The sequence below is a fragment of the Schistocerca nitens genome, chromosome 1, assembly GCF_023898315.1.
Source record: "Schistocerca nitens isolate TAMUIC-IGC-003100 chromosome 1, iqSchNite1.1, whole genome shotgun sequence".
Lineage (NCBI taxonomy): Eukaryota > Metazoa > Arthropoda > Insecta > Orthoptera > Acrididae > Schistocerca > Schistocerca nitens.
The window spans coordinates 1,080,659,489-1,080,672,695 of record NC_064614.1 but is presented as its reverse complement, the minus strand read 5'-3'; the positions used below and the strand labels follow the sequence as shown (position 1 = coordinate 1,080,672,695).

The following is a 13,207-nucleotide window of genomic DNA, read 5'->3' as shown; positions in this document are numbered from 1 at the left end:
CAAACTTCAATGTAAATAGCTTTGTAGTATTTCTTTGGAGTTTTGAAAGTGTGAAGTGAGCTGGCTTCATTGTTTTCATACTTCTTTGGTATACTTAGCTTCCGAGGAAGCAAAGGATCATCTACTTGTGAAGTTAGTTTTTTTTTTTCTTTTTCTTTTTTTTCAAAGAGTGTTCAAAACTATCACACCTTCCATTCAATATATGAATCAAGCCCTCATATATTTTTTCCAGCTCAGCAACACTTAGCAATGGCAATATAGACGTAAAAAGAAATAAGTCTTGAAAAGTAACATTGACTCAAGGTTGCCTGCACATTTGTAACCTGCCTCTGTTTTGTCCTCTGCAGAAAATGTTTCAAAAGAACTCTAGAAGTTCTTCAAAGTTTTCAATATTCTCAAGATACAAGAAGCTTGCATAGTCCAAGTTGAGCAAAGGGGTCACAGACCAGCTTGGTCGTTAGCGCTCTCACAGTCCATGCTTCTGAAAAGTCCCATCCTTTTATTGGATTCCCTTTACAGTGTTTATTAAGTCCTTGGCTAAAGCCATAATATCCCTCATAGACATAAGATGGCAGCTACAACTGCCAAGTCTAAATTGTGACAGTGCAGTGCACATAACATGCTTTTGGTTGTATATCCAAAACTAACTTTTTTTAGTCCTTTGAAATTACCTCTCATATTTGAGCCACCATCATAGCACTGTCCTCTTAAGTTATCCACTGAGAAATCAAGACAAGTGAAAAGACTTTTAAAATACTAAACAGAGTTTGTAATTCAGTGTTAGGGGTCTCATATAAGCCAATAAAGTCTTTGTTGATGATTAAGGAATCATCGACAGTATGAATACAAAATAACACTTGTTCATGAATCAAAGAATCACTTGTTTTGTCAACTGTAATAGAAAAATGTTCAATCTTCTTGATTGATGCCAATACCTTTATCAACACAGACTTTCCTAGTAGATCAATGATCTCATTTTGAATGTCGTGGGACATCCACTTATACTCCGAATGCCCTAGCCAATCTTTAAAGTCAGGTATGTCATTCTTTCGAAGTTCCAACAGTTGAAAAATAAATTGAGTTTCTATCTTAGTGCCCTCTAATTGTTAGTACTTGTCGGCATAGAAATTGCATGGTAGTAAAAATTGTCTCAAGAGCTAAATGGCCTTTCTTCATATCACTATCTAACTGTTCATTCAATTGGGAGGCCACGCTTCACTTAGTGATAGGATTTAGTTTCATAACACCTTCTTTAATTGTAAACATATTTTCATGAAGACAGAATTTATCCAAAGACTTTTTTCAGTTAGAAAACCCTATGGAAGTGAATGCATCTTCTTTTTTTGAAGAAAATTGTAATAGATTTTTAGCATCTGCCTCTTTGCAGGTTTTGCAAAAACTTTTTTGGTAGATGCTCCATATTCTAGCCATGTATACCTGCTCAACCAAGACTTCTGAAATGATCTTCCCTTACAGGATTGTCCAGGTTTCAGCTGTGTATGGTTCTTACCTGAGGACGATGAAGCAATTGACAATGCAATAATTGTTGGAGGTTGACTTGCAATATCATTAACTTCCAAGCACGCATTTTTGGTAATAAATTTATCCACTGCAAACTTAATTCTGAACGAAATTATCCACACTGAATGATTGCGACAGCAGGGTGGGCTTTATATAGCCACAGCATCGCAATGTCTCGAAGCGTCAAGGCGATGTGAGGGGAAGGGTTCCAGGAGCTTCTTCTCCAGTCCTTTTATTGTTGCTGCTGCCGCAGCACTTGCCATCAGTGCCAGACTTTACCCGAAGGTTTGCGCACCGTAACACTGTCATGATTCACACCACTCGTTTTCAGTTAACCTGCTTACTACCATAAAAATTATTTATTTTAACTCATTACTGAATGTATTTTAAAAGGTAACTATCGTCAAACAAGGACAATAAAAAATTCCAACATAATTTTGTGATTTTACAAAGCATAATTTTCTTAAATTATTTGGTGGGCTGCCCCCCCCCCCCCCCCCCGCCCAAAAAAAAAAAAAAAAAGTTGATGGGTCTCAGGCCCCATGGAGTCAGTGCCTGTGGATGCATGCAAAGTGGAGAAAATGGGTTGTATAATTAAGGCTGTTCAACAGTTGTGTAGAAAATGCACCTAGAGTGCTAGGACACACTGTGTGACATAATAAAGTAATTTGTTCTCTGGTTTTATGGTACTAAATGAAATATTATTTCACTGTGCTCAATTAATAAGAGTGCTGCTCAGGGAAGAATCTTACGAGCTGACAGCTCAGTCACATACCCCACCAGAGAAAACAATGGATTTATTTTCAATTTCTATAAAATTATTGAACACTGAAATGTGGAGGAAAAGTTGGAATAAAAAGATGAAATAACTCTGTTGTTACAGTTTAATGAAATTTAGTAAACTACACTTGCAGAAGTTGATTGCCTTTAACCTCCTCAGTCCCGGTGTCCCCTAAGGGGGACATAACATATAGCATTATTTGAAATTTTTTCCCCAAGCTCGTATTATGTTGGAAACACTGAAAAGTGTTTTTGAAGGAAGTTCAGAGATGGCAGCACTTCATGCAATAGCAGTTCATCATCGTGGAGTTGAATCACATTGTTGCCAGGCAATATAGAAAATGGCTGACAGAAGAAAGCATGTTTTCACAGGAGAGGCTCTTTCTAAGTATTTTATTACTACTTTAGCATATTTTAATCAATATAATTTATATGGGATAATGCAAATGAATAGTCAGAGAATAATTATTTAAAATTATAATTTTACTAATTTTACAATAGTCTTTGAAAAATGTATTGAAATTCGAGTGCACTCTGTAGATGAGATCAGGACTTAGTGTAATGTATAAGATGATTTGTCAACAAAATATATTTCATCTTTTTTACAAAAATAATATTTTAATTGTGCATTTTATATTCTGTGGGGAATATTAGATTAATATTAATTATGTTTCAGGAAACTGTAATGTACAGGTGAACAATTTTACAATTTTTAGGCCTAATTTCAATTTTTTTCAGATTCAATGGCATTTGAAGATTTTGTAAATCAATTATTTGATGGAGATGTTAGTGAATTGGAGCTCTCTGATGATGGTGATGGTGATGATAATGATGACGACGATGATGATGATGATATCTGCACAGACCCAGATTACCATGTAAATAATGAACAGGAATTAGATACACCTAATGAAGATGGTGATGAAGATGAAGAAAGGAATGATAGCAGGTCTGAAAGAATCTGCTCTAGTCATTCTACCACTGAGAGGGCATTTTGGAAGGAAACTTCGTTTTTTTTCCCCCTTACCACCTGCACTTGGACTTGAGGAACAAGTGGCAGTCGGTGTGAGCTTACCACCTCATGACTATGTGAGTAAATATGTACCAAAAAATATTTTTAGCACCCTTACTGAATACACAAACAGAAGATATCTTAAATATACTGTGAGAGACCTGAAATGTACTGTAGATGAAATGAGAATGTTTATCTCTGCAACAGTGATGATGTCATACTTGTGCTATCCTAGGATTAGGATGTATTGGACCAAAAAGATTAGGGTGGAAGGTATTGCTAAAAAAATTTGCCGTGACAGATATTTTACAATTAGAAAACATCTGCAACTTGTTGATGAAGTGTCCCTCAAAGTAAAACAAAGTAATAAATTTTGGAAAACACAACCTATTCTTGAAAATGTATGGAATGGTTGCAGATTGAACACCAGGCCCACTAACGTTTCTATTGATGAACATACAGTATGATACCATTTTGGAGTCACAGTACAGCAAGACAAGTCATAAAATCGAAACCTAACTCTTGTGGACTAAAGAATTTTGTACTGGCTGCAACTGATGACCTTCCTTTAGATTTCTTCTTTTACCAGGGGAAAAAAAGGTGATCCTAAAGTGACTGACACTAAATATGAAAATTTGGATGTAGGTGGAAAAGCTGTTATAAAACTGTCAGCCACTGTTCCTCCTGGAGTGACCATTTACATGGACCGTTATTTCACATTGGAGTTGCTTTTAGACAAAATGCAAATGAAGCTGAGTGTCAAGCTACTGGAACATTACAGAACTATAGAATTCCAAAAGCTTCCAAACTATCATTGGACAAGGATATGAAGAAAAATGGTAGGGATCCATTGATCAGTCAGTAACAAGTGGTGGCCAAGTTTGTGTAGTGAAGTGGTTCAACAATCGCCCTGTTATCGTCATGTCCAGTAGAGAAGGAGTAAATCCAGTTGGTAAATATCGCTGCTGGTGCAGGAAAGAAAAAAAGTCCATTCAAGTGGACCATCCTGCAATTGTAAGCACCTACAACTCAAATATGAGAGGTGTTGACTTTCTCGACAGGTTGATCAGCTATTATAGAATAAGTGCCAGAACTAGGAAGTGACTGTAAGAGTGATTATGCACTTCATTGATTTCGCTATTTGTGCTTCATGGCTAGAATACAGTCGTGATCAAGCTGTCTTGGGTACATTGAAGAATGACATTCTAAACTGCCTCCAGTTTAGAGAAAAGTATGAGGAATATCTATGACATACATGCAATTCTGAAGTGATATCTGATGATGATCCTGTCTTCGAAAATCCAGCACCAAAGCGTTCAAAATCTAGAGATGATCACTCTCCTGATGCCCTTCAAACCAAAAATGTTCTACATTTACCAGAATTTCCTCAATAGGTTACCAAAAATTGCTGTCAATTTCTGGGGTGTTCGGCTAATAAGGAACACACAAGATGCTCCACCTGCAAAGTTTTCCTCTGCCTGAAAGATACACGCAACTACTTCAAGCTTTATCATGAGCCATGAAGACTAAATGAATTAAATTTGTCTTCAGAAGTAAATGATTATGATAGACCTACTGTATTCTGAATTTTTTTTTTCTAATCTACTTTTCTTTTGTTCAGTAGGTATACCTAGGTATAATTTTGTTACAATAAAATGTATTTTTGTAGTAATTTAAATAAAAAAATGGAAATGAGCATATGGCATTGTTGGCCAGAAGGCCCCATCCGGGGAAGTTTGGCCGCCAAGTGCAAGTCTTATTTCAGTCGATGCCACACTGGGCAACTTACGTGCCAGAGATGAGAATGAAATGATGATGAGGACAACAGAACACCCAGTCCCCGAACGGAGAAAAATCTCCAACCTGGCCGGGAATTGAACCCGGGCCCGCTCGCATGGGAGGCGAGCAAGTTACCACCCAGATAAGCAGGTGGATCATTTAAATAAATAATGCATTGATAAAACTAAAAATAATGTTTCTAGTATTGCTAATAAGCAAATTATGACAGCAAATATAAAAAATTTAAATAAAAATTTTCTCAGGACAGAGGAGGTTAAAAGATGTTTATGGAGAAAAATTGTTTACTGCAAATATTAGTGTCACATATAAATGAAATACAGTCTGAAAAAATTACAATAGTATCTTAACAATAAACTGCTGAAACCTGTCATTTGTTGATGATTTTGTCACAATAAAAGGTTTTTGCAAATATTAGTTTCAGGAAACGTCAACCACCAATGTAAATGACTTCAAAAGCGTTGACTGCTTTGGAGCCTTGAAGCAGTTCATGTAGTTTTCCTTATATAGACACTTCCTTCGTCACTCAAATTTCTTCTTTTGTTTTCACTCTGAATTATGTAGCTGAAAACTATTGTTACTGACATTGAACTTGTCCAACTGCCGACAGTGGAACACAGACGAATACAGTCTTAGTCCACGTACTTTTAATATAGTGGTCTCTTGAGCAGCTGCAGAAAGATCTGTCAATTGGAAGCTTTTCCTGGTACTCTCTCTAAATATCCTTGAAATGAATATCACACCAGACCACACCTGCATAAATACTCTGTAAAACACGGTGGAGGGTATGGCACATGGTACATGTCCTATATCATATGTACAAACAAGGTACCGAGCGAGGTGGCGCAGTGGTTAGCACACTGGACTCGCATTTGGGAGGACAACGGTTCAATCCCACGTCCGGCCATCCTGATTTAGGTTTTCCGTGATTTCCCTAAATCGCTTCCGGCAAATGCCGGGATGGTTCCTTCGGAAGGGCACGACCAACTTCCTTTCCCGTCCTTCCCTGATCAGACGAGATTGATGACCTCACAGTTTGGTCTCTTCCCACAAAAAACAACAACAACAACAACAACAAACAACGTACTAAAGATGATTTCCTACACCAAATGAAAATAAATAAATATGAGGTGCTAGCGAAAATATCCGAGAACTTCAGTGTACCAGTCAAACCAGTAGCAATATGACATTCTGACACTAGATGTCTTGAGGTACATGTCTTAGTTACTGCGGCACAAAGTTGCATCATCTTTGGTGCATGAGTATGAAAAGGATAGGTTGCTACTTCTATATAGTAGAAATGTTGAATCACAGAGAGGCACAACACACAGACTACTAAACATGTAAGCTTTTAGCCAAAAAGTCGTCTTCTGCTTTAGACAAAAAAACACACACACGCTCATGCAAAAGCAACTCTGTCACACATGACCACTGTCTCTGGCTGACAAGGCCAGACTGCATGCAACTGTGTGTGATGGGAGAAGCAATCTGGGTGGTGGGGAAAAAGACGAGGCCGGGAGGGGGAGGGTTAACAGGATAGGGGTGTTGAAGGCCAAAATGTTGGTTGTGGGAGCATACATGGATGAGGTGGAGAGAGGGTAGAGTAGCGAGGTGCAGTCAGCAAGTTAGACGGGAGAGCATCATGTTGGGAAGTGTGCTCAGCAACTGGGAGGTCCAGACATTTCTTGGCCACAGTTTGTCAGCGGCCATTCACATGGGCAGACAGCTTCTTGTTGTCATGCCCAAATAGAATGCAGCACAGTGGTTACAGCTTAGCTTGTAGATCACAAGATTGGTTTAACAAGTATCCTTGCCTATGATGCGATAGGAGATGCTTGTGACCAGACTGGAGTAGGTGGTGGTGTGATATCAGAGATATCATGAGGCAAGGGGTTGGGGTCATAGGTTTTGTAGGGATGGATGAGGACATTGTATAGATTTGGTGGGTGGTGGAATACCACTGTGAGAGGGGTGGGAAGGATAGTGGGTAGGACATTTCTCATTTCAGGGCACAATGAGAGGTAGTCAAAATCCTGGCTGAGAATGTGATTCAGTTGCTCCAGTCCTGGGTGGTACTGAGTCATGAGGGGAATGCTCCTCTGTGGCCAGACAGTGGACTTTGGGAGGTGGTGGGTGATGGGAGAGATAAGGCATGGGGAGGATGCCAACTATATGTGCAATCAACTAGCAGTAGCATACAAAACTTGGGGTTTGAAGATTAATTACCAAAAAACAGAATACTTGACTAATGATTCAGATGAGCTATACACTGAAGGAAAGAAAATCAAAAAGATAACACTTTCTGTTATTTGGAATCCATTTTAGAAATCAAGGGAAAATCAGAGTCAGAAATCAATAAGAGAATTAGTAGCGGATGGAAGGTCACTGGGATGCTTAACTTAGTCTTACGGAGCAGGAATGTAATGAACAGAACTAAAAAATTAATATACAAATCCATATTAGAGAGTATGGTTCTGTATGGAATGGAGACCTGGACAATTAACCTGAAGCACATTAAAAAATTACAAGCTCTAGAGATGGACTTCTGGAGAAGATCGGCAAGAATCTCCAGGAAAGAAAAGATAAGGAACGCTGAAATAATAAGGAGAATGGAAATAAAAGAAAGAATATATTATGTAATGGACAGGAACAAATTACAGTGGTACGGACATGTACGAATGGAGAAAACCAGAATACCAAAATTGATACTGGAGTGGGAACCGGAGGGGAGAAGAAGAAGAGGACAACCTATGACCACCTGGCTCCAAAATGTACAGCACACAATGAGGAGAATGGGTGCAGAGGAAAAGGACACACAAGATCAAAACACCTGGAGGAGTATTTTGAAAATATAGTTTAAGAACTTTTATTCTTTGTATTGTAATTTCTGAGTAAATTATTATGTTGGATATAAGCCCCTGTAATGAGGAAAAGCTCAAAATAATGTAATATAATCTGTATCTGTACATTCGCAGCACATTACGGTCAGTGAAGGCCTCAGTGAGATGCTTGGTTTGTTTTGAGAGGGACTGCTTGTCATTACAGGTGCAATGGCCATGGTTGGCTAGACTGTATGGAAGGGACTTCTTCATATGGAATGGGTGGCAGCTGTTGTAGTGGAGGTATTGCTGATGGTTGCTAGGTTTGATATGGACAGGCGTACTTATGGAGACATCTTTGAGGTGGCTTGTTGGGTTAAGGAGGACCAGGTGAAGTGAATAGGGGAGAAGGTGTTGGGGCTCTGGAGGAATGTGGACAGGGTGTCCTCATCTTTGATCCTGATCATGAAGATGTCATCAATGAATCTGAACCAGGCAAGGGGTTTGGGATTCTGTATGTTTAGGAAGGGTTCCTCTAGATGACCCATGAATAGGTTGGCATAGTACAACTACATCTACATCTATATCTACACTCCGCAATCCACCATATGGTGCATGGTGGAGGTTACCTTGGACCACAACTAGCATCTTCTCTCCCTGTCCCATTCCCAAACAGAACGAGGGAAAAATGACTGCCTATATGCCTCTGTACGAGCCCTAATCTCTCTTATCTTATCTTTGTGGTCTTTCCGCGAAGTATAAGTTGGCGGCAGTAAAATTGTACTGCTGTCAGTCTCAAATGCTGGTTCTCTAAATTTCTTCAGTAGCGATTCATGAAAAGAATGCCTCCTTTCCTCCAGAGACTCCCACCCGAGTTCCTGAATCATTTCCGTAACACTCACATGATGATCAAACCTACCAGTAACAAATCTAGCAGCCCGCCTCTGAATTGCTTCAATGTCTTCCCTCAATCCGACCTGATAGGGATCCCAAACGCTCGAGCAGTACTCAAGAATAGGTCATACTAGTGTTTTATAAGTGGTCTCCTTTACAGATGAACCACATCTTCCCAAAATTCTACCAATGAACTGAAGACAACTATCCGCCTTCCCCACAACTGCCATTACATGCTTTTCCCACTTCATATTGCTCTGCAATGTTATGCCCAAATATTTAATTGACGTGACTGTGTCAAGCGCTACACTACTAATGGAGTATTCAAACATTATGGGAATCTTTTTCCTATTCATCTGAATTAATTTACATTTATCTATATTTAGAGTTAGCTGCCATTCTTTACACCAATCACAAATCCTGTCCCAGTCATCTTGTATCCTCCTACAGTCACTCAACAACCACACCTTCCCGTACACCACAGCATCATCAGCAAACAGCCGCACATTGCTATCCATCCTATCCAAAAGATCATTTATGTAGATAGAAAATAACAGCGGACCTATCACACTTCCCTGGGGCACTCCCCATCGAGGACAACGTACTGGGTTCTATTACTTAAGAAGTCTTCGAGCCACTCACATATTTGGGAACCAATCCCATATGCTTGTACCTTAGTTAAGACTCTGCAGTGGGGCACCGAGTCAAACACTTTCTGGAAGTCAAGGAATATGGCATCCGTCTGATACCCTTCATCCATGGTTCACAAGATATCATGTGAAAAGAGGGCGAGTTGCATTTCGCAGGAGCAATGCTTTCTAAAGCCATGCTGATGCATGGACAGCAACTTCTCTGTCTCAAGGAAATTCATTATATTCAAACTGAGAATATGTTCGAGAATCCTGCAACAAACCGATAGTATGTGCCATGTGGGCACCCTTCAAAAGAGAAGTAATTGTGGGTAAACATATAATTGGTCATGGTGACCAGAAAGGAGTCTGTATGTTTGGAATCTGTCGGGCATTCAATAGCAGCAAGATCATGGGAATTATGGATGTTAGTGTAGAGGGAGGTGGCAAGGCTGAAGATGTTGGTGCATGAGAGCAGAGATTCTTTCAGTTGCACCACAGTAACCAGACACATGGGGTATCCTGGATGGTTGGGTTTATGGGCTTTAGAAAGCATGTAAAAGGTAGTAGTGCAGGGAGTGGTAGGGGTGAGGAAAGAGATAGACTCCAGGGAGAGGTTCTGGGATGGGCCTAAAGATTTGAGGAAAGACTGGAGACCCTGCTGGATTTCTGGAATGGGTTCACTGTGGAAGGGTCTGTAGGTGGGCAAATCTGACAGCTGGCAGAGTCCCTCCACCAGGTAATCCTTGCAGTTCAAAACAACAGTGGTGGAGCCTTTGTCAGCAGGTAGGGTTATAAGGTCGGGATCGGTTTTTAAGTAGTGGATAGTGATTCTTTATTTGAATGTAGGTTAGCTTGCATGTTGAGGGATTTGAGGTATGATGATGAGGCAAGGTTTGAGATTAAGAAATTCTGGAAAGTTAATCAGAGGTGATTTGGGGGCAGTGGGGATGGATCATAGTTGGATGGAGGAGTGAACTGAATCAGGCAGGGTTCAAAATTAGTCTTTGGTTGAGTCTGATTTATAGGGTTGGTGGCAAAAGAGTGTTTCCACTGTAAAACTAACCTCCCATCTGCATCTAGCTGCCCTACCCTCTCTCCACCTCATCCCTGTATGCTCCCAAAGGCAACGCTTTACCATCCCTAACTGCTACCTACTGTTCCATTCCCTCCCAGCCTCTTCCTTACTCCCCATCCCCATCCCCATCCCCCATCCAGATTGCTTCTTGGATCATGTGCAGTTGCTTACAGTCTGGCCTTAGCAGCCAGAGACAGTGTTCATACGTATGAGAGCTGCTTTTGCATGAATATGTGTGTGTGTGTGTTTTGTCTAAATCAGAAGAAGGCTTGTTGGCCAAAAGCTTGCTTGTTTAGCAGTCTTTTTGTTGTGCCTGCCTGAGACTTAATATTTCCGCTATATGGTGAGTAGCAATTTGTCCTTTTCATAATATTGTCAGGACATGTTTCAGTGCTTCTGAAAATTGTGAAATGGGTAATGTGAAGGAGCTACAGTTTGGCATCAGATTTTGCAACTTAAACGCACTGCATGCTGACAGAGGCATTTTGTGAGAGTGCACTGAGTCAAGCAAGAGCATTTGAGTGGTTGAAGTGCTTCAAGGAAGGCTGAGAATCTGCAGACGATGGCAAACATTCTGATTGACTGTCAAATTGTACAACACCAGAAATGATCATGAAAGCACATTATGTGATTGACAAAGACCATAGGCAAACAATTTGCAATGAAAACTGAATTCATACATGCATTGAGCTGCAACAAAAAGTTTGAGTGTGTCCTAAATTCTTATCCAGAGTCATAAAAGGTGATGAACCTTGTGTCTATGATTATAACCCTGAAATGAAGCAGGAATCAGCACAATGGAAAATGGCTGAAAATACCTCGACAAGTTCGCAGCAGCATGAAGTCAAAGCTGATAATTTTTTTTTAACTTTTGAGGAATAGGGCATAAGAAGTTTGTTCTACCTGGTCAGGCTGTCAACAGGCAGTTCCACTGTGATATTTTGAGGTGACTGAGGGAAAATGTTTCGTGCAAATGCCCAGAGTTGTGGAAAAAGAAGGTTGGTTGGTGCACCATGACAATGCACCTTGATCACTTTGAAGGAGTTCCTGACCAAAAAGTACTTGGTAACAGTCCTTCACCCAAGCTTCTCACCAGACCTAGACCTGTGCAACTTCCACCTGCTCCCAAAGATGAAAATTGCATCAAAATGGTGATGTTTTGACTCGTCTGAAGACACCTGGGTGGAATCGCAACTGGTCCTGGACACCATTCACTCTGTGGACTTACAGGAGTGCTTCCAAAAATGGGAACACTGCTAGGATAGTTGCATACATGCACAAGGTGACTGGTTTGAAGGTGCTGGAGGATAATAGGAAGTAAGTATAGTTTTCTGATTTTTACAATGAAACTTTCGGATATTTTGGGTAACACTTTGTACTTAGCATGGTGCCATGTGTTAGGGTTTTTTCGCATTCCAATAGAGTATGGAGATCAGAGAGAATGATTGCTTAACACATTGACTGCTACTTAGCTAATGATGGATGGTTCTCTGCCAGGCCATGCACATGGTATTAGGCATGAGGCTACATGGCATCAGGCATATGGCTCAAATAACTCTGTGCATGCTGTAATTAGTTTAATACTGTCCTTCCAAACTCTGTGTGGTGGGAATGATACATATGAGCTCTAGACTCTTCACTTAATGCTGGTTCTTCAAAGATTTTGTAAGTAGGCTTTTGCAGGGTAGTTTACATCTGTCTGCCAGTTTAATTTGTTCAGCATCTGTATGACACTCCAGCAAGGGCCAAAGAAACCTGTTGAAGCTGATCTTTACTGTACGCATTCAATATCAACTGTTAGTCTTATTTGGTGTGGGGCATGCGTGCTTGAGCAATTTGTAAGATGAGAGACATGTGATTTATAAGCAGCCTCCTTTTGTAGACTGATTCCATTTTCCCAGTATCCCGTGAGTAAACCAAAGTTTGCTACAAGTCTAACCTACCACTGAGCCTATATGATCATTCCATTTTGTATTCCTATACCCAAGTATTATGAGGCTGCTCTATCAAACGAACACATATAATTGCCCACAATACAACATGTTTGCAATAGGGAACAAAACTGTATTCTCCACGGCATTAGTTTTAGAATGAAACATATGCTTCGTAATCTCTTTTGGAGAACACATGCTTCGTAATCTCTTTTGGAGGACCCTTCTGGATAGGCATGCATTTAGCAAACCACTTCTGGGATTCTGTGAGGTGCACCAACCCTGGTTCGAATCTGCTCAGTGGGTTAACAATGAGGGCCAGTGTGCCAGCCAGTCTGAATTTGGTTTTTAGGCAGCTTCCCACATCTTACTAGGTGAATACTGGTCTCATACCTCCATCCTATCTCAGTTACATGATTCACAAACATTTATAAAACATTTGCACACTTTCCCATGGGATAACACTAGATGTACAGTAGCAGTACACAAATTCCATCCTGGTAGGTGGGTGAAAGGGGTGGTGATGGGAAGTGCATCTGCCTGTCTTCTGCCACTAACATTGCCAAATCCAATAATTAAAATTTGACTCTGTGAAGACTGGAAGCCCATTCAAGCTTCTTTTTTTTTTTACTGAAAATATTTTCCAAGATATTTAAACCTAATTGAGATACTTCAGCTTCAGACCACAAAGTAGGAAAAATAAATGAATAAAATGGAAATATAAAATTTATGCAAGCATATTAACA

The 13,207-nt window shown here is 40.0% G+C and overlaps 1 protein-coding gene across 1 annotated transcript in view; it reads right to left on the bottom strand.

Annotated features, from left to right (window-relative positions):
• The window catches only part of LOC126198352 (atrial natriuretic peptide-converting enzyme-like), a 280,495-nt gene that overhangs the window by 44,961 nt on the left and 222,327 nt on the right, over positions 1 to 13,207 (bottom strand). The gene's annotated exons all lie outside the window — the stretch shown is intronic.